Source organism: Apis laboriosa, unplaced genomic scaffold, assembly GCF_014066325.1.
Source record: "Apis laboriosa isolate Shangri-la unplaced genomic scaffold, ASM1406632v1 scaffold112_cov148, whole genome shotgun sequence".
NCBI lineage: Eukaryota > Metazoa > Arthropoda > Insecta > Hymenoptera > Apidae > Apis > Apis laboriosa.
In genome coordinates, this window is record NW_025220865.1 from 554,695 (window position 1) to 579,472 (window position 24,778).

The 24,778-nt window shown below is 38.8% G+C and overlaps 1 protein-coding gene across 1 annotated transcript in view; it reads left to right on the forward strand.

Moving 5' to 3' along the window:
• Positions 1-3,660: 3,660 nt before the first annotated feature.
• LOC122714048 (teneurin-m) overlaps positions 3,661-24,778 on the forward strand; it is a 604,012-nt gene continuing 582,894 nt past the window's right edge. Inside the window, exon 1 of the mRNA XM_043935045.1 lies at positions 3,661-3,756. The gene's annotated coding sequence lies outside the window, so the exon portion shown is untranslated. The remainder of the gene's footprint in view (positions 3,757-24,778) is intronic.

The following is a 24,778-nucleotide window of genomic DNA, read 5'->3' on the forward strand; positions in this document are numbered from 1 at the left end:
AACGTTTCGACGTTTTACGGTCTATATCAAATTGTGTAAATTAAAATGTGAAAAAGTGATTTGTGATAAAATAATACACGTAAATGTTTGGTAGATCATATTGAAATCGATAAGAGATATTTTAATTAGGGATTTTAATTCGAATCGGGAATATTCGAACTTTCGATGTGAACGTTCGAAAAAATTACGACGCAATTACGCAATTTCGAATACCAAAGATTTCACGTTAAAAATCGTTTCGTATATTAAAATAGACATTCGTTAGCGAAGGATATTCCTGCGCAGAGTGAAATATATTTGAAGTTTTTATAAATTTTATTAGAAGAAAGTTTCAATCTTTTATAGACGAAAGCAATCAAATATATTTCATTCTGCGCAGAAGAAAGAAATTTCAATATGGCGGAAAAACGACCTTTTTCGTGACCAATATGGCCTAGATTCATTCTGGTAAGTGTATACAAAATTAAGCAAAATTATTTATAAAATATCTAATAATCACAATAGTAATAAATAAAAACGATAAAGTCAATTTACTACCGATATAATTCAATTCTATAAAAAAATATAAAAAGGAACGGAAATTCAAAGCCGATCAAATTTAGAAGAAAGAAAATAAATTTTTCTACGATTTAAATCGATCGAAATATTTTAATATCTGCATTGTTATTCAAAATATTGTATAGAATTATCGATCAAGGAAAATTATTTCGCATTCTTCGCAAATATCTTTCTCTTAACATTTACATATATATTTCGATATTTTTTTCGATTCGATAAAAAAGTTAGACATCGACTTTTGAAATTCGAAATCTACAGTGAGATTGAATAGTTCAATGAATGAAGTCTGGTATAAGTGAATGCACTGACTGATTGGAACGACCGACGACGAATTTTATCTTATTTTATTTTGCTCGGATGTCTTGATTGGATTGCTCATCGTGTCTTTCTTTTTTTATCGATTCTGAGCAAAAATGAAATAATATAGATAGTTAATCAGATCGAAAAGACTATCCCCCAAAATAGATTACGAATAATAAAATTTAAACAAAGAAATATATAGAAGAACGAAAATCCAAATTTTAATCAAACTCGCGAAAATTTATGAAATTTTCGAGAAAGGGATTGAAGAAATTTCCGATAAAATCTCTAAAATTTGTCGCTTATTTGATCGGCTTATTATTTCGTAAATAGAAAAATTTGTATAAAGATTACGTAATATCATTCGTTAAACACTTACCAAAATTAAATTAAACATCTTTGACGCGATATCATTATCGGCAAGACCAATCATCGCGTTTAAACATGTAACGTATACGCGAGGAATACAAGCAGAAATGTAACAAGAGCAAGAGCAACAAGTGCTCAAGACGTAATTACCCCTCAACTTCGCTTTAGAGACCGTTACCCGGTTTAACAAATCTGCGTCCTGTAGAAACAGCAAAATAAATCGTCAAACTTCCGCTGGGGATTCGAAGGAACTCGTTAAATTCCTCTTCCTAATCCGCCCTGTTACCGAAAAAGGGGGAAAACGTTCAAAGACGCGTTCTCGTCCAAATGTAAATTTAATTTCGACCGACTTAAAGCAAATCGAGACGAAAAACTCCCTACGAAATCTTATTCATCGAGTCTTTTTCCTTTTTCTCTCGTGCTTTCTAAAAAAAAAAAAAAANAAAAAAAAAAAAAAATATCGTATCGAAATTAACGCGAGTTTCGACGAGCATTGATCACACTATATATTCGAATAGACGAAAACTTAGAAAGTAATCGCTACGTACGAAATAATTTATCGAATCTTTTTGTACTTGATCTTCTTCCTTTCTTCCTCTTTCTCTCGGATATTCAAAAACGCAAAAACGCGATTATAGATAGAATCATCGATAAACATGAAATAGATACATATACATACAGAGGATCGAATTAATACGACTTCGATCATTGATCTATCGCTCTAGTCTTCCGATAAAAAAAAGTAAAATCTAACTAAAATCTAAATTTAAGAGAAAACGTTACGTACGAAATTATCCATTACGTACGAGTCTTCTTTTCATTCTTGATTCTCCTTCTCACGTTTCCATTCCAATAGAAGACGCAATGGAAGAAATACGTTTCGCCGATGCACCAAAATTCGCGCGATATAGGGTCGAGATCGAAAACTGGCGCGCGTGTTTGATCGTTGGCGAACGTTGGTCTCGCGCTATGTCCGGGCTGGAGAGAGTAAAAAAAAAAAAGAGAAAAAAGAGAAAAAGTATAACGAGGGGTGAAGTAACTAGAGGGAAAAAAAGGGGGAAAAAGGAAAGGAAGAAGAGGGAGGGAAAGGAAGACGGAAAGAGACAAAAGAAAAGGAGAAAAAGGAAGAAACTTGGAACCCCCTGGCAACCACCCTCCCGCCGATAGATGCACCTCCGCGAGTAGCAGGAATAGAAGCAGCCTCCCTCCAAACCCGTGGAACGTGGCGCATGCCCATCCGGGAATCGAACCCGTGGAGGCACAACGTCACCGGCGAACCAGCCGCCGGGATCGTCAGTGCGTTTGGCGAACAGTTCGCGAACGGACGTGTTCTTCGTGGCCTCTTGGAGAACGCCTCTCGTCCAGGTATAAACACGGCGAGACGCGGAAACCACCTGATCTGACGAGAGGGTCAGAGAGAGACGAGAGAGAATATTCCCGGTGAGCCGCCTCGTAGGGGGGCGGCGTGGCAGCGAGTAGAGGCCGCGTCATGCAAAAGGTCGTCCGCTTCGGTCTTTCTTCTTCATGGTCGACGATAACGCAGGAGAAGGCCGGCGAGATAGCGCGCCCTCGTCAGAAAACGCTTCCTCCTTAGATCGTACACCCGACGAGATTCGCCTCGATCTCATCCTCGATCTCGTGTCTAGATACAATATATATACATATATGCACATGTATAACGGATATATTTCGATTACTCACGATCCATGCACGCGGCGTCGACCTTCTCGGAGGAACGTGCACCGAGACACCAAGGTCGTCCACGATCAATGAACGCCGCTGCGTCTGCCGCCACGTGACAAGGCTCGCGGTGCACTTCCGCACGAGCATTCCGTTCGAATGGCTCGCTCCTCGTCGAAAACCCTTCGAATCGGGAAAGGAAGGTAGAAATTTTTCGAATCTTCGTATGTCGCGTCGTACACGTCGTACACGTGGAACGGTCGACCGATGATTACGACGTATACGTTGTTGTCGTCGCTCGCGGGACCTTCGCTCGTCCGTTATCTTATCTTCGTAAGCGTATTTGGTAAATACACCGGTCGTCCTGTTTCTCGAGAAGCGAGGTTTCGTTCCAGGAACGCTCTCGCTTTGTTTTCATGACGTGTACGTTTCCCGGAAACAGAAGCGTTCGAGGAAATCCTTGTTTTCGTTGCGTGAAGCCGTGTTGTGTGAAGGAAGAGAGAAGGTTATTGGTGAACATTGTTCCAATTTTACCGTCGTAGCAACCGGCCGCATCCGTGGAACATCTATCGCGCTAGGTTAAGTGTTTGGAAAACGGGGATAGGGGAGTCGGGGAGTGAGAATAAAAAAGAGAAGAAGGGACAAAGGAAAGGAAGAAAGAGACACAGTGACGTGCAGTGAGATCTGTGGTAAGGAGACTCTTGGGACTACGAAAGCCCGCTTACGACGTGACATGACGGGGGAAATCGTCCACGGAGAGGGTAAACGAAGAGGCGGAGAGTGAAGAAATTGGAAAGAAACGCGTGGCTGGTTCGGTGGCGGGGAGCTTGGATTTCATCAACGTGGCTGGTGAGTTTCGTATTATTCATTATTAAAACACCTTGTCCTTATCGTGCACGCGAGGCGGTGGGTAACACCGAGGTTGGCGAGGGGTGTCGAGACGACGACGGGCGCAATTTTCGAGCGATTCATGAATGAAAATGCGTCCCGTTGAATGTGAAATGGAAACATCAATCTTTTGTAAGGAGTTCCGTTGAAAGAGCAACAAGTGTTGCCGCTGATATTGCACCGCGGAGACAATCTTTGATATAAATTTGTAAACACGGGCGCACACATGCGCCCGTTTACACGCGAGAATGAAATTCGTAGGATTTCCGTTGATTTTTCCCGATCACCGTGTAGAGTGAAACAATGGACGCGGATTTTGCCCGGGATAAAAACGTTGAAAAATGTTCTTTCGTGCGGAACCGTGAAATGAACCGTTTATTCGTTTCGCGTATATCCAAGAAGCGTCGTTGTTTTTGCTGATTTATCGAACGTTTTTAACATCGAACGACGATCAAATCTGTTAAACGTTAAATCGCGATCGGTTTGCAACATTTTTAAAACGATGCGTGCGAGTTTTTGCGTAAAATTTCGTTCGAGTACGTTAATTCGAGAAACGAATTATTCGTAAATATTGTTCATTAGTTAGTTCGAGTATTCGTCGTATTTTCTATAAATTGAGTTCAATATTAATCAGAAAAAATATATATATATGTAATTATTTCTCATAAATTAAATGTTATTTAAATAGACAAAGGAAATAAGAGAAATCTTTCAACTTTACGTTGAAAATAATATAAATTTTAATATAAATTTTCTCTTTGATATTAGGATAATTAGATGGGGATTTAAGTTTCTTTATTTTGTTTTTTTATATATTAATTTTTTACAAATTTTGATTTAATTTCAAATTCGTATAAATTTGAAATAAAATTGTGTAAAGTAATATCGATGATTTTAATCTTTATTGGTTGGATACAACATTCATACAGAATTATACAGTAAATCTTAACTAATTAGATATATTTTTCATCTTACAAAATGAACAAACAACGAACAAAGATTAAGAAATCGGTATCGAAGATACATTCACGGAATTAAATTAAAATAAATGTCGAAAATTGAATTCGTTGAACGAATCCATGAGTGATTCATGAACGTGATAAGGATGATAAAAGTAACTGATAAAACAAGGAGAACTTAGGTCGCTAGAGGAACGGTAACGATGTTAAACGAGGAACAAAATTAGATATTTCTCGAGAAACAATGGGTTCGCTGACAATGTAACATAGGGAAAAGTCGTGTCTAATTTAATTGTATTATCAATCGTGAACATCGATAAGTATTTATAGCCAAGAAACAAGTTGTAAATTCTTGCGTTACCTTAACGAAGCTAATATAATCGAGTAGAGATGAATTTTTTTAATTTTTTTTTTTTTTTATAATTTCGTTACAGTTTTATCAAACATTTAGATTAATTCTCGTTCGTTTCTTTCTACTTTCTAATATTTATTACAATTTCATTAAAATTTTTGCACTCTGCTACCATTTAATAATACAGATATCAAAGATTAAGTGCAAATTTTTTTTTTTTTAGGAATTTAAAATAGTTATCAATATGTGCAAAAATCGCGATGATTACATATTTGATTATGTCTTTCGCAAAAACTTCTCATTTCTGAATTATTAAAAGAAGAAGTAAATATTGATAACTAGACCGACATAAAGTTAGATCAAGAAAATCAGAAATTAAAGAGTAAATAGCTTCGTGGTACTTTATCGAAGGCAATTTCGTTCAATTATTAAGTTATCTCCTAAAGGTTCTTTTCCTGAACTAAGCAGCATGGAAGAGGGAGAAAGAAAGATTATTCGACTGAAAAAGTTTTAATAGCTTTTGAAATATTTTCTAAATGCTTTTTCTTTCACATCTGTTCCATAAGTTCCGTTTTATCGACGTATTTCCTCGACCCACCATTGAACGCAGTCTTTTGATCGCGGAATCAAAATTGTCGGTATCAATAAGACGAGAAACAATTTTCAAACTTTATCGAAATAAATATAAATACATACATCGAAGTATCGAAATAATTTAACCTCTCCTAATCCAACTTATAAATATAATAGCTTATAAATATAATTAATTATAGAAAACAACATTCTCCACAAAATTACGCGATCTCTTTAAGAAATCGAAATTATTATTTTCTCACTGTCTAGTCGCAATAATCGTGAACGAATTATCGATCAAACGCCGCGATACGACACGCAATAACACTTATCCCTTATCCCTTCTCGTACTTCGTTTTAATTTAAATTACAATCAAAAATAATTTAACGATCGGTCAAACGGGAGGGTTACATTAGGTCTCGGGGAGGGGAGGCGAGGGGCGAATCGATGTGGCCTCATCACGCGAGGATCATTTCGTATATCGTCCTCCCTTATCGCCGCTTGGAATGAAACCGATGGAAAGAATTCCTGGCTCTCTCTCTCTCTCTCTCTCTTTGAAATGGCCCAGAAAATATTCGCACGGGATTCCAACCGCGATTCATCTTTCGTTTTCCATTCCATTCCCAACGCGTGGTGTTTCTTCGTTTCTTTTTTTTTTTCTCTTTCTTTCTTTCTTTTTTTTTTTTTGCAACACTTGCCACGATGCCATGTCGTTACATAGAACATTACAACCCCTATTACGCGAGAATTCTCTTCGATAACGAAGACGACGACGAACGATCTTTTTCTTCTCCACGACGTTTCCTTATCACGGGCCTATCTCGGATAGTTAATCGAGCCAAGGGATTGGTTATATATGTATATATATATATATATATACACGTTTCCAAGTATTTTCGAAAGGAGTCGAGACGGTATGGTTGTCACGCACGTAATACACGGGGTGGATATTGCCAGCCGCAAATTATTTTTTGCTCTCGAGCGGCTGTTACATTAGCGGATGGGGCGAGGAGGAGTAAAAACGGGTAATACAGTCCGAAACGTTGGATGACAGCCGGTAAACCCCCCATCCCAATGGGGCTTATACTCCATTGGACAAATTGCCGCCAATCATAAATAATTGACAGACAATCACGAGGGATTTAGATTTTCCAGCTCGGGTTGTCCATAAATTTGATACCGGTTTTCGTGACAATTCCGAAACTCTAATTTACAATGCGTTTCTCGTATTTACGTCATCTTTTCCCTCCACTGTCATCCCTCGAAATGCGACTAATAATGCGTTCGTTCCGTAATTTGATGAACGATACAAAATATCCGATGCGCGAATCTTATTGAAACGATGTTCGATTCGACAAATTATTATCGTTACACGCTTCGAGAATTTTCAGCTAAATTGTCATTTCACACAATTGTTGATAATTCATCAAATTTTCTTAAGATTTTTTTATATATAATTTTGTGTAACATACGTAAAATTCAAGGATTTTTCGAGAATCGTTTCATTTAGGAATTTATTGAGCGCGATAAAATTGTTATTTGGAAATTTAAAAATTTTGATACATGATTTTTTCTTTGATACAATATTTGTCCACTATTTTAAACACACGTAAAAATATTTACAATGGAATAATCTTCATTCGACGATTAATCGTTTCAAAGATTGTTCGTAAAGTTCAAAGATTCCCTTTTTTTTTTTTTTTTTTTTTTAGAAAAAAATCGCTGGTTGGTTGGTTGGTTCGCGTGTATCTCGAGAATTTGTAGAAATCGCGCGTGATTCGGAGAACGGCCGTCACAGACACAGATCAAGATCGTGAATACTTAGGAGTAGCATGCCTCCTGTAATCAGATAACGAAGCTTACAAACGGAATACCGGGATGGTATTTTTACCTTTGTATGTCTGACAAAATACCATCCATTGTATATTTAAAGAGCGCGTATTGCCGTAATTTGTAAACCAAGTGTTCAGATTACGATCAATAAAGAGTGAACTCAACGTCTCTTCGTTCCAGTTCCTGTCACGTTAAAGTGTGAAAAGAAAAGATTTTTTTTAACTCTTACTCTTAAAAATTTTGCCATCCGTTCAATTATCCTTCCACGTAGAGATCACACACTCCTACCACATCTCGAATATCATCCCTCGAGGATGATACTCGAGCAACAAAAAAAAAAAAAAAAAGAAAAGAAAAGAAAAAGAAAACGACAACTTGTCAAAACGGCAACAATCTTCTTTCCGAGCGATTACCCCTCGAGTTAACACGATTACAACTGCGCTGCATCAGCGGAGGCAGTAAGAAGAGAAATAAAAAAGATCGTAATTCGTTCGAGCACATAAGGAGCACATAATCCGGGGGAATAAACAAAAGCTCGTCAAGAAAGCAACGAGGTGAGTGTAATACCGAAAAAGCGGCGTAAATAAAAAGATGTGGAAAAAAGGGTAGGGGGAGAAAGATAAAGAACTCTTGCAAAAACTAAAAAAAAAAAAAAAAAAGTAAAAGAGAAACAAGGAAAATTACCGGGGAAGAATAAGAGGACAGGGAGGATAACCAGAGGAAAAAGAAGAGTGTAACCGCGCAAAGGACGATTTCGTTCGTCCAGAGAGAGAGATAGAGAGAGAGAGAGAGAGATGGTAGGAAGGAGAGATACGAGGAGCTGCGGTACGATTCAAAGGAAGGAGTGAAGCTGTCCTGAAATGAGGTCGACATAATTGCACCCCTAGTCATAGTGGAGGCAGAACGAGAGAGGAAGGAGAGCAGGAGATGAAGGAGACAACGGTGGTAAGAGGGATGGTAATGGAGGGGGATAGGCCTTATGCAGGAGAAGGAGGAGGAGGAGGAGGGTCGGTCGGTCGCCCATCTATTGTCTCTCGTAGACTCGACTCGGCCCTGATTAAATACTTGACACATCCCCGCCCGATCCAGGCCGGCATAACTTTGTTCGAATTGTAATTACGGCCCGGATCGGACTCCGGTTACGAACGAGTTCCAGCCGCTCTATCCGAAAACCTCTCTCTCCCCCTTCCCTCCCCTGTTTCCGGAAACTTCGCAGCGCCTCCCCCTCCCCCTTTCTGGATGTCGCGCTCTTTTGTATCCCCACGATTCGACTTTCCATTCAATCGAACCGCTCCATCTTAAAATAGAAATCTGCGCGTCTTATCTCTTGCGATTATATTGGTATTGGAAATATGTATTGGCAGGGGGAAACGAAAAGGTTCCCAGGGGCGAATCGCCGTTTCCGCTTTTCTTTGCACGATTTCGCGCGTGCATAACGGCGAAGTTTGCGCTTGGCTTTGAACCAAGATCGCCTCTCTTGCCTCGTACTCTTGCCTCTCGTGATATAGATACAGATTTGTTAGAATTGATAATTCGAAGGGTTGAGGTATCGTTAATGTCGATTTTGGGAATCGTTTTTCTTTTTAATTGTTGAAAATAACACGTTGGAAAAGTTTGCGAAGAGTTTTTCGGTTAATTCTATGATATATATAGGGTGAATGAATTAAAGAGGGTGAAATTATTTTAACGCTAGGAAGGTATAGATCAGAATGGGGGTAAGAATTTAAGAGAAATTGCGTTATTAATATAAGCTTGGAGGGAAAAAATACGGAATTTTGCGCACGTTGTCTCACCGGGCCTATAATTTAGACTTAGTCGGCTTAAAGGGGATTTACTTAATTGTGTAAAAATACGTGTGTGTAAGCGCGCCCTTTGTGAGGAAAAGATAAGAAGCTAAGGATGAGACTAATTAAGAGTAAGAAAATAATCGCGAGATGAAATGTATCACTGAAAAAGAAGCTTAAAGCTCTCCGTTCTCGCTCATCACTCCGTATTCTCTGTCTGATTTACTTGCTATTTATTTAAAAAAAAAAAAAAAAATACGCGATATAATATTTTCCGTGAGAAACGAGAATATTTAATTACTTAGCATTATTGCGATGCAATTGTTAATTCATCTCAAATTTTCCAATTTACAGTAAATTTCCCCGAAGTAAACAGGATACCTCAACCCACCATTTTTCTAAGAGCTTTATACAAGCAAAAAGTTCACAAGCTTATCCCGCATTTTCTTCAAAAATAATTTCAACTTGGTTACATTTTGCTTAGTACAGCAAAAAAGTTCTTGGTAATAATTAGCGGGTAACTCGTGTCATGATTAATTCAGACATTTATGCTCTTTCTCGCCATTTTGAATTAAAATAGCTAAAACGGAATGTGTTTTTGTTATTGTCTGAAGGATTGCTACCCCATAAAGATAACAAACGCGTTTCTTTCTTTCTCCTTCATGAATTGCAAATCTTCTTCCTCGTACTTCTTCTCCTTTCTCTTCATCAGCTTCTTCATACGTATGTGTATATATGTATTTTGAAACTTTAAATCCGCTTTGCTTACTGTACGCTCACAGTAAATAAATTCAATTTTTGATACGATGACGATGTTCACGCGTTTACATGGTGATAACTCGCCCGTAATGTCTCGTAAAAGAATTATTACAATGGTCTCGTTAATAACGGAACAGATATTTAATAAACAAGGTTTTATCGATAACCGATTATTCTGAGCGATAAATTGCTCGTAAGCAGGAGATACCGTATAACGAAAGAAGATTAATGAGTTTTTTTCATTTAAAATTTTTATTCAAATTTCGTTTCATTTAAAATTGCTCGAAAATATAATAATAGCAATTAAATTTTCAATAATGATGTAAATTGTAACACAATTTATACAATTTTCTTAATCATTTTTCACATGGATAATTATATACTAAAAAAGACTTTAAATTGCCATCAAATTTAACGAATTATCTTATAAACGAATTAAACCCGTTAATTACCCTTAATTACGTATACCACAATATTTTACCAAATATTTCTTTCACTCCCGGACAAAATTCTTCTCTCTTCGTATCCCTTAATCGCTCTATCCTAAGATTTTTATCCGTTCTTATACCTTCTTGTAATTCCACAGCCACTAATCAAAGTACACTCGTTCTCGATACGATTTAATCTTTATTTAAAAAAATCGTGAATGTCTCGGCTCCTCTTCGTTTCCAGAATAAAAGAATAAAAACCAGAAACGAATAAACGCGTGACCAATTCTCAGAGTTTGGCCGAAATATCTCGTCCCGACAATGGTCGCCCCTCCCCCTGGTTAATCCGCAAGGTTTATTATTACCGAACGAATTTTCCGGCCACGGCCGCGTCGCCGGATTATATGCAATTTAAAACGAGTTAATTGAAGTGCAATAAGTCGTTAAAACTCTTGAGCAAATTAATTAATATAAAAGCCGGTTAGAATAGCGCGGAGCTCTACCCCTTCGCTCTCCGTGTCGTGGTCCCCTCTCGAACCCCCCTCTCTACTAACCCCAACCCTTCCCCTCGCCTCCAATTCTCTCTCTCTCTTTCCCTTCTTCCCTCCCCCCCTCTCTCTCTCTCGTTGGAAGCAACGTTGGCGGTAACGACGAGGGTGGGCGGGGGGATAGGGCGACGGTAGTAGCCGAGGAGGAAAAGTACGGTTAATGAAATAATGTACGCCCGACGTAGTCCTCGAGCACGCAGCGCGAGCGCGGGATTTAACTTTTCCACGAAAATACTTGCGCAAGGTAAAGAGGCGACAACCCCTCCCATCCCTCCACCGGCTACCTACCCTCTTGCCGCTTTGAGCCGCGATCGCGGCGAGGGTGGCGGTGGCCTCGATCGTTGAGAAATCAAAGGAAACGCGAGACGTAACTTGTTCAATCAAGAACTCGTGGACCGGTTACCATTTAACGATTTAACAGGTTTTTCCGGCGTAATCGATCGCGGTCGATTCGTGATCCACGATTTGTTTCGCTGTACCGCTTGTGGGATCCGCGTCGAATGATTTTTAACACGTGTCTTTTGAGATCTGTTGAAAAGAAAATGCGAGGACGTGGAGAAGATTGCATTGTGGTTATTTGATCGTATACATGTATTATGGACTTGATTATTAATATGCGAATGTTGCGATAATGTGCAAGTACTTTTCGTAATTCTTTTATAAGCGTTCATTAATATTATTCGATGTATAATTTGAAAGAATAGATTTCAAAGAAGGATCGATCGTATATGAATATAAAATTCGTAATCAAACGGAACACCCGTTTCCAGTTCAACTTTTATTTTCATCCATGTTTAGGAATGTTTAAAATTATTATTATTCTTCTCCACGATGAAAATACCTCGTGATGGATCGTCGTTTCGAGAACAAAGGGGATCACCGGTCCACTTGGCAGATTGTTGCGCGTTACGCAATTTCGTTGAATCGATGATGGCTCGAGAAATAAATCCCCTTCCCCATCCCCCTTTCTTCGACTCCTTTCTCGTTGTCATCCTTTCATCGGCCGTGTCCCGTTATATACGCGCGTCCGCCTGCCTCCTCACTGAAAACATTTAGTCCTGGAAACCGGTTTTAAAAGGTCTAACGAACTGTGAAGCTGAGCTAATTGAGACTGTGGCAAAACGCGGCTGTTTCTCTCTCTCTCTCTCTCTCTCTCTCTGCCGGAACCAGTTTACGGGGCAGCGACAGGTGTAACGCGAGGCTGTTTCATTGCTTTACGAGCGCTAATTATCTTAAACAGGGAGACAGAGAGAGAGAGAGAGAGAGAGAGAGGAGGAGGGTCGGAGAAGATGTCGACGCGGCGAAAAAAAAAAAGTAATTTGCAAATCATTCGTCGCCGTTTCACTTGTCTTCCTCGTTAGCCTTGCACCTGATTATTTCGTCCCCTCTCCCCCTTGAAAGCCTGGTCGCAATTTGTCCCTCTTTTTACGACGATTTTCTATTTTCTTTTTTTTTTTTTCACGAAACTTTCTCTCTGATTTCATCGAAACAGAGAGAGAGAGAGAGAGAGAGAGAGAGAGAGAGAGAGAGAGAGAGGGGATTGATTTAATAAAAAAAATGTTTCGCGCGATTTTATTCTCAATTTCGGTGTGTTTAACGCGATTTATTATCCCACTTGTCAAGTCAAGAGCCAGTATTTTTTTGTACATTTAATTATTCGAGAAGCGTGGCGAAATAAAAGTTGGGGGAGGGGAGGAGGGGGTTGGAAAATAGTACGATAAACCGTACCGTCTGGTATTCCAACGCGCAAATTGAAAATCGAGTTATGAATATTTTCGTGCGATTGTGAGAAGGGGGGGGGGGAGAGAGAGGGGGCAGTGCGCGCTGTAGGCGGATGTAAAAGGGGGCGTAATACGGCGCACAAAACGTATTACCGTGCATCAAGAGCTGTATTTTCGATTTCTTTCGAATAATGCGTTATTGAATTTCGCGCGTAAGATTGGATTTAATATTTCTTCCCGATTCACGGTGTTGGCTTCATCGAGAGAAATCTAAGATCGCGAATCCTGCTACTGCGTGCGTTCCTTTTAGACTCGCCATTCGTCTAGAATGTCTACGTATTGAATCCACATATCGAATCCCATATCCTTCTCGAACTATATTTTATAATTATTCGAAAGAAGAGTTGAAATCGTCGGATTGTAAAAAACAATGATTACGAAGCAACAAATAATTCGAGTTAAATAGTCAACTTCACGTTTCCTCGTAGAGTTCGAAATAGAAAGAATAAAAATTTTCGTCTTACAGAGATTTCCCCCTTCGCGAAGGCTCGACGAGATAAGTATCCCCTTTCCCCGTGGATTTTTCGTAAAAACCTGTGGGATTTTCGAAATTTTTCTCCCTCCACGAGAAAAACACGAGTATTCGAGTGTCGAAAAATTTCTCGGATAAAAAAGAAGGAAAAAAAAAAAAAAAAAAAGAAAGGAAGAAAGAAAGGAAAGCGTCGTTCGTTCAACTCTCTCGTAGCCGCAATAAACAAACAATAAACCGGTTTGCGCCGGTGGCAACGATCGACTCTGCTTGTAAATCGGGCTTTAGGTGGAGCAAAGATCCGGCACCGGTAATCTTCCCTTATCAGAATGGATCGTATAATGCCTCGTAACGAGGATGCAATGTCATCTGAAATCCCTGCCACGTAGGGGCGGCTCTGCGGAGGATTGTTGGATTCGCAGGAATGACGAAACGCATCCACCGTACGTAACGGTGGTGTACAGGTGCACACGTACTGCGGGCGATTCGGGGCCACCAGCAAGAAGCACCACCACCACCACCATCACCACCACCACTATCACGGATCCGGGGGTGAAAGGAAGATGGGGCGAGGAGGGACGAGGAGCGTAAACGGACGAGCATGCGAGGCAAAGGCAACGAAGCGGGGAATCGGCGGGAGCTAGAGCTGAATTAGCATGGCTATCTGGATAATATATTGGACTGTATCGTTGGACACGGCCAGCCAGAGCCGGCGTGATATACTGACACCCCGGCTTTTATTGGCAGTACGTAGTAGTCCACCCTCTCCCTTCGCCACTGGCCGGCCCTTGACGCCCGGCTTATCCACTTTCCCTGTTAATCCGGCAACCGTAGTCGGATCGGCAAACCTAAAAAATGTATTCTCTTTTCCATTACTTTTACCACCGCCGCAACGAGTTCTGCGAAACGACAGCCTGCTTCCGTGCCGTTCCGTTGTACCCCAATTCCCGCTATTCGACCGCGCGCCAAACTGTCGAATAAATTCCCTCGTCAAATTCATCGATCGTTGTTTCTTCTTTTCACTTTTTTTTTTCTCTTTTTACTTCTTTTCTCCGAGTTCCGTTCGAATCGTCGAATTTTTATTCATTTCTTCGCGGGACGACTTTCGGGTTGGATAGAAACGGAATCGAATATTATTGATGAATTACGTTTCGACGTTAGAATTTTAATAAAATCAACGAATATAATTTGAATTGTCCATGTTAGTAGAGTTAGATTTGTAATATCGCGTTGTTAATATGGATATCATTATTATTCGTAATTTCATTTATCGCCTCGTTTCCTCGGTTATACATCCTCGTCGTTCGAAAGGATCGAGTTATTTTTGAACATGAGGGGGGAGGGGGGTGCGAATAAGTCGGTGAAATGGCGTGGAAGGTTAACCGAGGTGCACGCGTTGGCGTGATCTCGGGGCTCGTGGCCTGGCCAATCGATCGTGGACGGTAATTAACGCCCGGCGGAGCCGAGAAAAATCGAAAGCGATCAAGCGTCGGTACACGCAGCTAACTAATTACCCGCCGTGGATCGTGATTGCATCGCTTTGTCAGTCTCTCCGGCCAAACCCTCGCCTCGTCTCACCTGCTGCCGGATTTGCATTCCGATAATTTGTTTCACGAAAACGTCGCTCTCTATTTTTAACCTATATCTCCCGATCGAACAGGTTTACAGGTGGCGTTCGCCCATCTAATCATCCCCGTCGCGTTTATACGTATCCCGTCGATGAAATTACTTTTTCGCCTGTATTCTTTTTTTTTTTTTTTTTTTTTTTTTTTTTTAACTATCGTAATAAAAATCGCATCGAATTCGTATCAAATTTTGTACGTGATGTAATGACGCTACTAAATGTTAACTTCCTGGTGATGGATTTATGAAATGAAATCGAATAGAGGGGGAGAAAAAAAAAAAAAAGAATAAAAGAGCGAATTCAGTAACGATATCGCGTATCATTCGAACTGTCAAGAATTTTGAAATAGTTTCATTCATTTATAACGTGTAATCCAGTAGTTGATGGCCGGATTGCATAACGATGTTAATGTTCATTTGTTTCCCGGCTGAACGCGGCCCATCAACGTTATATTATATCGACGATCACGCACTCGATTGTACGTCACGAAATGAACGAAATTATTTCAGAATTTGGTAATTGAAACGATATACGATGTATCGTGTATCGCTGTGTATATATCGACTTTTTCCTGTAACAAGGAAAATACTAAAAGAAATTACTTTAATAATTTTCATTACTCGATTCTGTCTCTTAAATCCTATCGTTTCAAAGATCTTTTTACCATCCTCTTCTTTTTCTCCATCCCCGTTAAAAGATTTTATATTCGTATAAAATTTATTTCGCTTTTTAACCCGTAATTCGAGGATCCTGAAATCGAGTGATATTTCTTTTTAAGTCTCTAACTATGAAAACTAGCCGGGACGTCGTGGCAACCGATTTCTATCCCTCACTCTGTACGTAACGTAGGGAGGATAGGTTGTTCGGCACAGGTGTGCGTCTCTCGTTTCCCTCCTCAGTGTCGCACAACTTTCGCGTTATTGCGATCTGCTGTTCGACGGGGCCGATTTATCCCCGAGATTTACTTCCCTTTAAAACGGTCCCGAAAACGGTTTCGGCCTCTCGTCGAGGTCCGACGTTCTTTCTCGCTTTCTCCACGGCTCCACGGACCAAGTTTTACGATTCAAAGTTCCGTCGTTGTTCGTTAAAGAACGAATTCGCGCCGGCTACGAAGGGAGGAGAGGGGGAGGGGGAGGGGGGATTCCACAGCAAAGGGGAAGACCACTTTCGAGAAACGCACGATCGTATTATTTTACTCGAACGCTTGCATGAGGCGCACACGTTAAAACTTTACGAGGCAGTTCGAGCTTTCGGCATTTCTTTCGAACATTTTTCGTTCGTTTTTCTCGAGGTCGTTGATCTTCAGGTTCAACAACGCTCCGTGCAGATGGAAAATTCTAGGCTCGAAGATTTTGGATTTCAATTTTTTTTTTTTTTTTTTGATCATTTTTCTTGGAAAATATATTAAATTATATTGGGATGAGAAAAATTATTAGATCACGCTTAGATTTTGACGAAATTTTCTCATTAACAATTAAACGTAATGTGTTCTTATTGTAAAATTAATTTAATATTTTTTCCCCTTTTCCCTTCGGGTTTCTTCGAAATTTTTCGAAAGAGAATCTCTTTTATTATCGATCTATATGAAAAGGGAAAATATTATAAATTTTCATCGGTTAACTAGCATAAATTAAAGCTTAATTATAGAAAATTCATCTTCGATTGCTATTCGTAGAGCTGAATCCTTTAATTAAAGACCGAACTCTTTTCAGTAGGATCGAATAAAATTGGTAATAGCCAATCACTAATATCGAAGTCTGAAATGGTTCAAATAAATTGCTATTAACTATATTAAATTCTAATATTAATAGACGACATGGTTGAGATTTACTCCAAAAATAAATTTTTCTCTTCTCATCTTAATTTCGAGTCCAATATCTCCTTTCGCACGATAAATAAAACCGATTCGAATGATAACGATTCAACTAAATAACAAGCTATAAAATAAACAAATTATTATTGGAAAATAATACAAAGAATTCTTTTTTTAATTATTGAACTCGTAAAATTGAAATACACGAGCAAAGGAGATTGATTTATTTAATCGATCAACAAGTTACAAGTATACTTTATCTAATACTCGTTAAAAAACAAATTAGAATTGTTAAACTTATTCAAATTTCTCCTTTTTACGACGAGATAAATTATCCTTGGATCAGAGAATGAGAGAGAGAGAGAGAGAGGAAATAAATACAGTGTATCGAGCAAATCGAATGAATGAACAGATTGTGCGAGTATATACACGGTAAAGAAAAGAAGAAAAGGGAAATGATAAAAAAAAGAGAGACGAAAAGAAGAAGGAAGGAGAGGAGAAGAGGCAGGTCGATAGAGCCAGGTGAAAAGATTCAGTCCGTTCGGTGACTAACAGCGGTTTTTTACACGCGACCTGTTTACACGACAATACCTTTGACACACTCGACTCTGTGGTATCACGACTTCAAGCGACATTTCTATCTAGCGTGCGTTCTCCTTCAAATTGTACGTCTCCTACACGGTGCGCCATTGTATTCTTTCGCGGCGTACCTTGTAAGGAGGGGTGGGGAGCTGTTTTCAAACAGAGTCCATCCAGAGTGGAGGTAACGCTGAATCGCTTGCCGAGAATGTCTCTCGATTTTCGAGCTTCACGGAACCACGAGCAATTGTTCTCGGGATGTGTACGAATCGACTCTGTTTCATTGTGTATATCCGACAATGTGTATCCTACGTGTTTGCATGAACTTTTTCTTGCCGTAAGGATTATTAGGGAGTCGTAACGCGATCCCTTTAAGAAATTGGATATTTCCATAGAATATTATTTTATTATTTCGCTATTATGTGTGCGTGGAATTATGTCATTTATTAAGATAGATTTCGGACGAGAGGAGTGAGTGATTCAATTTTAAACAGTTATCCAAGCTTCTCCCCCTCCTTGGAAATGGCGTAAGTTACGATGGTATATAAATTCGATGCAAATTTTTCTGAGTTCACGTTTTATACGCGAGCAAAGTTCTACTTTATACGTGAAGTAATGTTCTCATGCGCATTTTGTTTACATATAGAATGCATTCGATTCGGTATCAACCGGAGGTTAATAAACATTTGTATTCGTTTCCCGTTTTGCATCGTGTGCCTTCCTACTAGTGTGTGCGTGCGTGCGTGTGTATGTGTGTGCGCACCACTATTGTATTCTTTAGCATCGTGTTTGAAAACGGGATCTGAGTAACCATCGCGTTGGTGTTAACCAGAGTTACCCTGGTGTTCCCGTATAAAAGAACATGTTTATTCCGAAAGTGAACAGTAATTTTATTCCTCTTTCAACCGTTTGGTATAACCGTTCAATTTTTTTTCTCTCACTGATACACTAAAAAATACACCACTACGATAAAGATTAAAGGATGTAATAAAGATTATTACGCGTATAGGTACGTATATAATTTCGTAAAACGAATTGAATTTAAAAATGTCTACGTCAAATTATTATTTTCTTTGTTTCTACAAATCCAAACGTTTCATCGTCTGAACATGACAACTATATTATAAACTAGACGAGCAGCAGCAACTCGTTGTAACAGGAATAACATTTATTTCTTTCCATCCGTATAACTGGGATTGATTTACTCCCATTTTCTTTACTAGCCATTGAAACGTTGGCCGCAATACGATTGTTATTTATATTAGGAAATAAACATATCGCGTATTAAAATGTATTTCCTATTTTTCCTATTTTTCCGAGTGGGTTTCGATAACGAAAATTTTTAATCTTTTTATTTCCTTCGCGTTTCTTTACACAAAAGACGAAGCTTTCCTTCATCTATTTTCATCGCGTAAATGCGATGCATGTTGCTCGAAATATTTATAACATTTGTTCTTTTTTTTTTTTTTTCATTTCTACTCTGTAAACGCAGCATCTGCAATATGTCCACGATCAAACGAAATCTACGTACGTTCGGAATCGGTATCGAATAGTTCACTCTCTAGTAAAACGATACACAAGCAAACGAGAAAGAGAGGGGGAGAGGAAGGAGGCAGGGTGGTTTGTGACATCGGAGCCAGCTTGTCGAGTTTGTTCCCGATGTTTGCCGAATGCAGTCAAAGTGCATGTGAATTACCGCATTAACCTGGTCTCAACCTCTGCGCTGTCAGCGTGCCACGTAATTAAAACATTCTTGTCACCGAGCGAAACGTCATCGCAAACAGAAATGCCGATCATTTCGATTTGAATTCATTCGCCGGCCAAATAAATTAGCACCGCGAGGCGTCGCGTCACAAATTTGATAAGAGAAAGGGAGTCCAATAGAAAACAAATTGTCGAACATTTTTTCGTCGTTCGAGACGAAAGGATGTAGATAAGGTACATTGTACAGATCAGATAGCTCTTTGTTTTTTGATATATAGATCAGATTCATTAATGAGAATAATCTACACTTTTGATCAGTATTAAAATAGCGAAGACAGATCAATTCGGTCAATAGAAAGTACGAAATTTGCAGACACCTAAATAACGTGAAATTTCTGCATGCAGAAAGTTGTTAGGGATGATATCGTTAATTTGGAACGTAATTGACGTGATATTTAAATTTTGCAAAGGCAAGATCGACGGAATAATAACGTGAATAAATTCTCGTTAATTGACGAGATGAATTATCGCGTACAACGATACGAGGCAATGAAAATGGACGAATAATAAGAGATTGATCGATAATCAAAGATTTCGAATTTTTCTTTGCCTTTATTTTTATAATCCACGAACGTTCGTTCATTTTCGGAATCTTGAGTTTGAAATTTCGAAGCGAATTCGAAGAAACGTTGAATTTTTCTTGATCGATCGAAGAGGGAAGTGATTTGTCTCTGGGAAAATATATACGTTCTGGTATTCCGGTATCGTTCTCCTGTTCTTAACGATAGCGCGAGCGTTAAGATGTTGCTCGACCCGGTCGAAATCGATTCTGGATTTGGTCCGCGAGCGTTCCCAGGGCCAATAAATAGCGAGAAAACGACCATCGTGTAAAGAGGTTCCGCATAAATAATCCCATGACTCTGACAGTGTAGTGTACTCAGACTTGCGTGGTGGTGGTGGTTCGGAGCGTGCTCTAGCCATGACGAGTGCCATGTTTTATGGAATGTTGAACCGCATTTAAAGCCTGGCGCGACAAGTCTGTCTCGAGGGCGTTTTATGTGTTGCGAATAGTCCGGCTGTGGCTGTTCCAAGGATTAACGAGGGTTGTTTTTATCCTCTCCTATCCGTCCTTCGCGTAAGATTTTTATACCTTCGATATTTCCAAGTGGAAGTACGCCATTTTATCACTGCGTCGCATTTCACCGTTTTTAACCTTCTCCACGTTATTTATCAATATATTTGATCGGTTTTTGATTTTCACCCGGGTATGATAACACCTTTGATGATCTGTCCAAGCGAAGAAGATTATTTCCATTGCTATGCTACGCTGTTTCTACTAATTATTTCTTTGTTGAACGAATAAAAAATTTAGAGACAGTTTCGATCGAAAAATTAGCATCTCTAAAGACGACGCGAAGAGCAGGCTCTATTCTTTATCCATTCTATTGTGTTGCCTGGCCAAAGAAAGAACAAACGTGTTTCGTTTGTAATTTAATTAATATCGGTGGCAAAAGTTTCCTCTTGCACAATGAAGGAGAGACTTCTTTGCCCTCCGATTTCGGTCTTTTCTATTTCCGTTCCAGAGGTCGAGGCTATTCTTTGCCAGGTTTTCTCATCCACTATCGGCTCGTCCTTCTTATCTGTAAGAGTCCGAAAGGCTTTTCGCTTCTTTGATTCGGGAAACAAAAGACTGTAGATTGAAATTCGCTTGTTGTACCTTGGCTATCCTCTATCGGATTCAACGTTATACCCCGATAAACTCCGTCTCTGAACTCGATTCGTGATTTGGACGTTGCCCCTCGATATTTTTCTATACCATCCAGTCCCCTCCCCCTTCCTCTTTTAAGCAAGTGATGGAGAAACGTTGCACGTGACCCTGCGCGGCCCACTATGAATTCTAATTTCACGTTTAACATGGGAACACGTATGAAGGATCGATACGATTCGTCGGATAACGATTCGATTTCTATTGTAATTTGACGAAATTGTTAGATTATAACAATTTTAACTTTACGTCAAGAATTTCGTTCAATTCTTAAATTTAACCCGAAAACTTTAATTTTTCTTGGAGATAGTCGAACAAATATCTGATTATAAAAGGAAACGTAATGTTAGAAGATGAGAAATAACATAAGTAATAACGAAGTAATAGAAGCGAGATAAAGTATAATGATCAAGATACTAAGATGCTTCTGTTTGCATCGAAATCATCGTGGCAGGCACAAAAAAGTCGGAGGAGGAAGAGGATCGCGCTCGAAGAAGAGTGGCCATATTGGCGAATAAATAACGTCGATTTCGAAGGTGGAAATTCAGAGCGGATGGATGAAGTTTGTCTATGCTAATTTATAGCGCCGTCACCCGCCTCCTTGATCTTTGTATCCTTGAATGTTCCTCTTTATTCCCTTTATCTTCTTCTTTGTCGAGGGTCGGCCTCGAAGCCTTATTAGAATATTTTATGGTCGAAACGACGAAGGGTTGGTTCGACTGGCTGCTGCATCATTTCTGGATTTTTGCACAACCCTTCTCATAGGATCCCCCGTTTATCTTTCGAAAGGGAAAAATAACTTTTATTCCGATTCTTCTGAATTTTTTATCATTATGGGAGGGTCGCAATCAATCGGATAAACTTTCGACCCCCTCCCCCTTAAATTTTTTTCCCTAAAAATTCCACCATTCCGTGAACTTTGAAATTTTCTCCCGAAATCTTCAAGTTTCACCGTCGCCAAACTTTCCTTTGGTTGAATTGCCAAATTGGGGAAAGTGGAATTAGAAAAGTTTCAATTTCGTTTGTTATGATTAATGAGCGACATTGTGCGAGCGCAGAAGTTTTATTAAGAAGGTCGCAAGGTAGATCTTGTTGAATTTTTTTTCTTTTTCTTTTTCTCCTTTTTTACTATTGCTCGATCGTTGAATTATTCGAGTATTTGCTCGTGAAAAGAAAATTTTCCAGGAACGAGAAAAATAGATTAGGTAAATTAGTGGTAGGAAGTTCAGTTTCGTGCAGAACTGATGAAAATCCACAACAAAAGTTCTTCCCGATTTCGAAATAAAATTAGGATCGATCGAGGGAACATTCGTGATTCGAATGACGCGACGTTTCGAAACAAATCGAACGATCCAACGTGTTTCGTTTTGAAATTTAAAAATTCGTCATTCACTATATTTTCGACTTATCGAAATTAACACATCCAAAATTTCTAAATTTCCAAAAATTTAATCCTCGCTACCACGATATTCAAAACGATGGTATACGTCTTTATATAACGCTTTTGTTTCCATTTGAATATTTACCATTCGCTCTCTTAATATCGCGCGGGATAAAAAACGGAGGGAATAATCCAGCGAAGACGCAAGAATACGCAAATATTTACGTGCACGTAGATCTTCATATCCATATATCCACGCGAATTTTTTTCTTTTTTTTTTTTTTTTCTTTCTTTCTTTCTTTTTCTGTTTAACTAACGAATCGTCAAAGCATCGTTCGTCGAATAATACGATACTACTGTCCTCTCCGGGCATGAATCTAATATTTTTGCAAATACCGGATTTCCTTCAACTCGCGGAGCTAAGAAGCGCAAAAAGTAAACGCATAACAGAGGCTTGGGGCAACACGTGAAATCTTCTCAACATTGAAATACGTCTCCCGTTCCGATCTCTTTACATCGGGTCGAGAGAGAAGGCGGAAAGAGGAAAGGGAGGAAGCTACAGGTTTTGCATAGTTCGTAACAACGCGTTTTATCCTGGCTCGAGCCTGTGGACACAAGGAAAATCCTACGTCTTCGAATACGCGATGACGTATCTTTATAGGTAGCCGTCCCCCTTCGAATCGCCCTCGTCCATTGTCTTCTGCAAACTGTCTCGCCTTCCTCCTCCAACAGACGTGTATCGTCGATAAAGGATCGATAAGATCGTTTAACGACTCGTGAAATTTTTCTTTGATCGATCGAATCGCGCAGAATGGCGAAGAGTCAAATCAATTTTGTCAAAAATTGTTGGTTGAAAAATTATTATTTCGTAATTTCTATAAGAGAATTGGGAGATTATTGTCTCTCTTTCACTCAAAGTTGATCAATATTTGACGATTTTCTCACCCTAAAAAAAAAACACGTGTGAATTTATGTATGTATATCTTACGTTTCATAAATATCAAAGAGAATATTCTATTGGTGGTAAATACACGACACAAGTATAAACGCAAGTATTGTATTGAAAAATAGCGAGGATAGCGTTACGTAACATAATCTCGAGATTTGACAAAAACTTACTCGGATGCGAGCCGAGGGGGATTTTTCGAGAAGCGTCGAAAGATGATGCACTCTCTAGGAAAGCATTACATCAAATTTGAATAAACTAGCTGTTGCTCGAAACAGCGTGAAACTGCGCCAAGCGTGTGTATATATATATATAGCCTCGGCTTCGCGCTGGCCGACGTAGACTTTTATGAAATAGTGGCTGACGAAAGTTCGCTGTTAGAGCCGCTGACACCTGCAATCTGCGTTCTCAGCTGCATTCGAGATGCACGCCGGGACGTCTCACGCTGGTTGGTGGTGGTATTTCATCGATTACGATCCACAGCCTGTCGGCTGCACTTGTCTCGTCGAAACCAAGAAAAAAAAAACATAGTGTTTTTTTTCTCTCAATTTTGAATGAATTGATCTCGTAAACGAAATGAATTCTTCGATTTACAGAAAGATTTTTGATGGGCGTGTGTTGTTCGTTTTATTATTTTTTTAAATAATATGATCGTTGACAGTTATAGTTCGTTTCACATTTTGCGTTAATTATTCGTGGACAAGGATTGATTTCATCAGTGATTTTATAGGTATATAGTATGGTTATATTGTATTATAAGTATTATTTACGGTATAATTTCATTTATGGAATGCAATTTTCGTTAATGATCGATCGAACGGTTTAGCCTCTATTGTATTATTTAAATTAATGGCAATTTTCATGTATCGTATGAATATTTATAACTTATAAAAACGTAAAGTGTGTAAATGATCCAAGGAACGAGTTGGATGATTAAATTCATTTATTTGATTTTTCGAAAGTTCGTGAAAAATCTGTAAGTAATTGGGAAGAGAGAGAAAGGAAGAGAGAGTAATTAGACTTCTATTATATGAACGATCCGGTTACACGAAATACACGGTCCCCAATGGGTTCATATAAATGGATTTCTACTGTGTGGTATTTCATTGATTTATTATTACATTTATATGTATATGAATGACCTGATTGTAGATGATATCATTCATAAATGTATGACACGATGAATATGCAACACGATAAGGAATATTCAAATATTTAAATACTTTTTTTTTTTTAAATTAAACTGAAAATAAAAAATCTTTTGTAACGTAATATCACGTAAGAAAAAAAATCATTGCCGTACATTTACGGCGTAATCCGATCTAATTCGACAAAATCAAATTCTATAGGTACGTCGATATACAGGGTGTCCTTCTATATTTAAATTTATCTAATACAATATCCAAAACTGTTGAAAAAAATATATACAAATATCTTTCTTATCCTCCACTCGTTAAATTTAAAAAAAAAAAAAAAAAATTAAAGTCGAAATTCAATCTCCCGAATCAATAATTTTTTCGATACGATCGATCGATCTTTAAATCGATTCTTCATAGTTTGACTACTATGAAAAAAAGAAAAAAAAAATCATTTCACGATCGAATCAAATGTGTATAAATTTTCTTCAAAATATTTTTCAATATCGTCAATAGTTTCCAGGGTAGATTCTGGTGAATCGATTGAA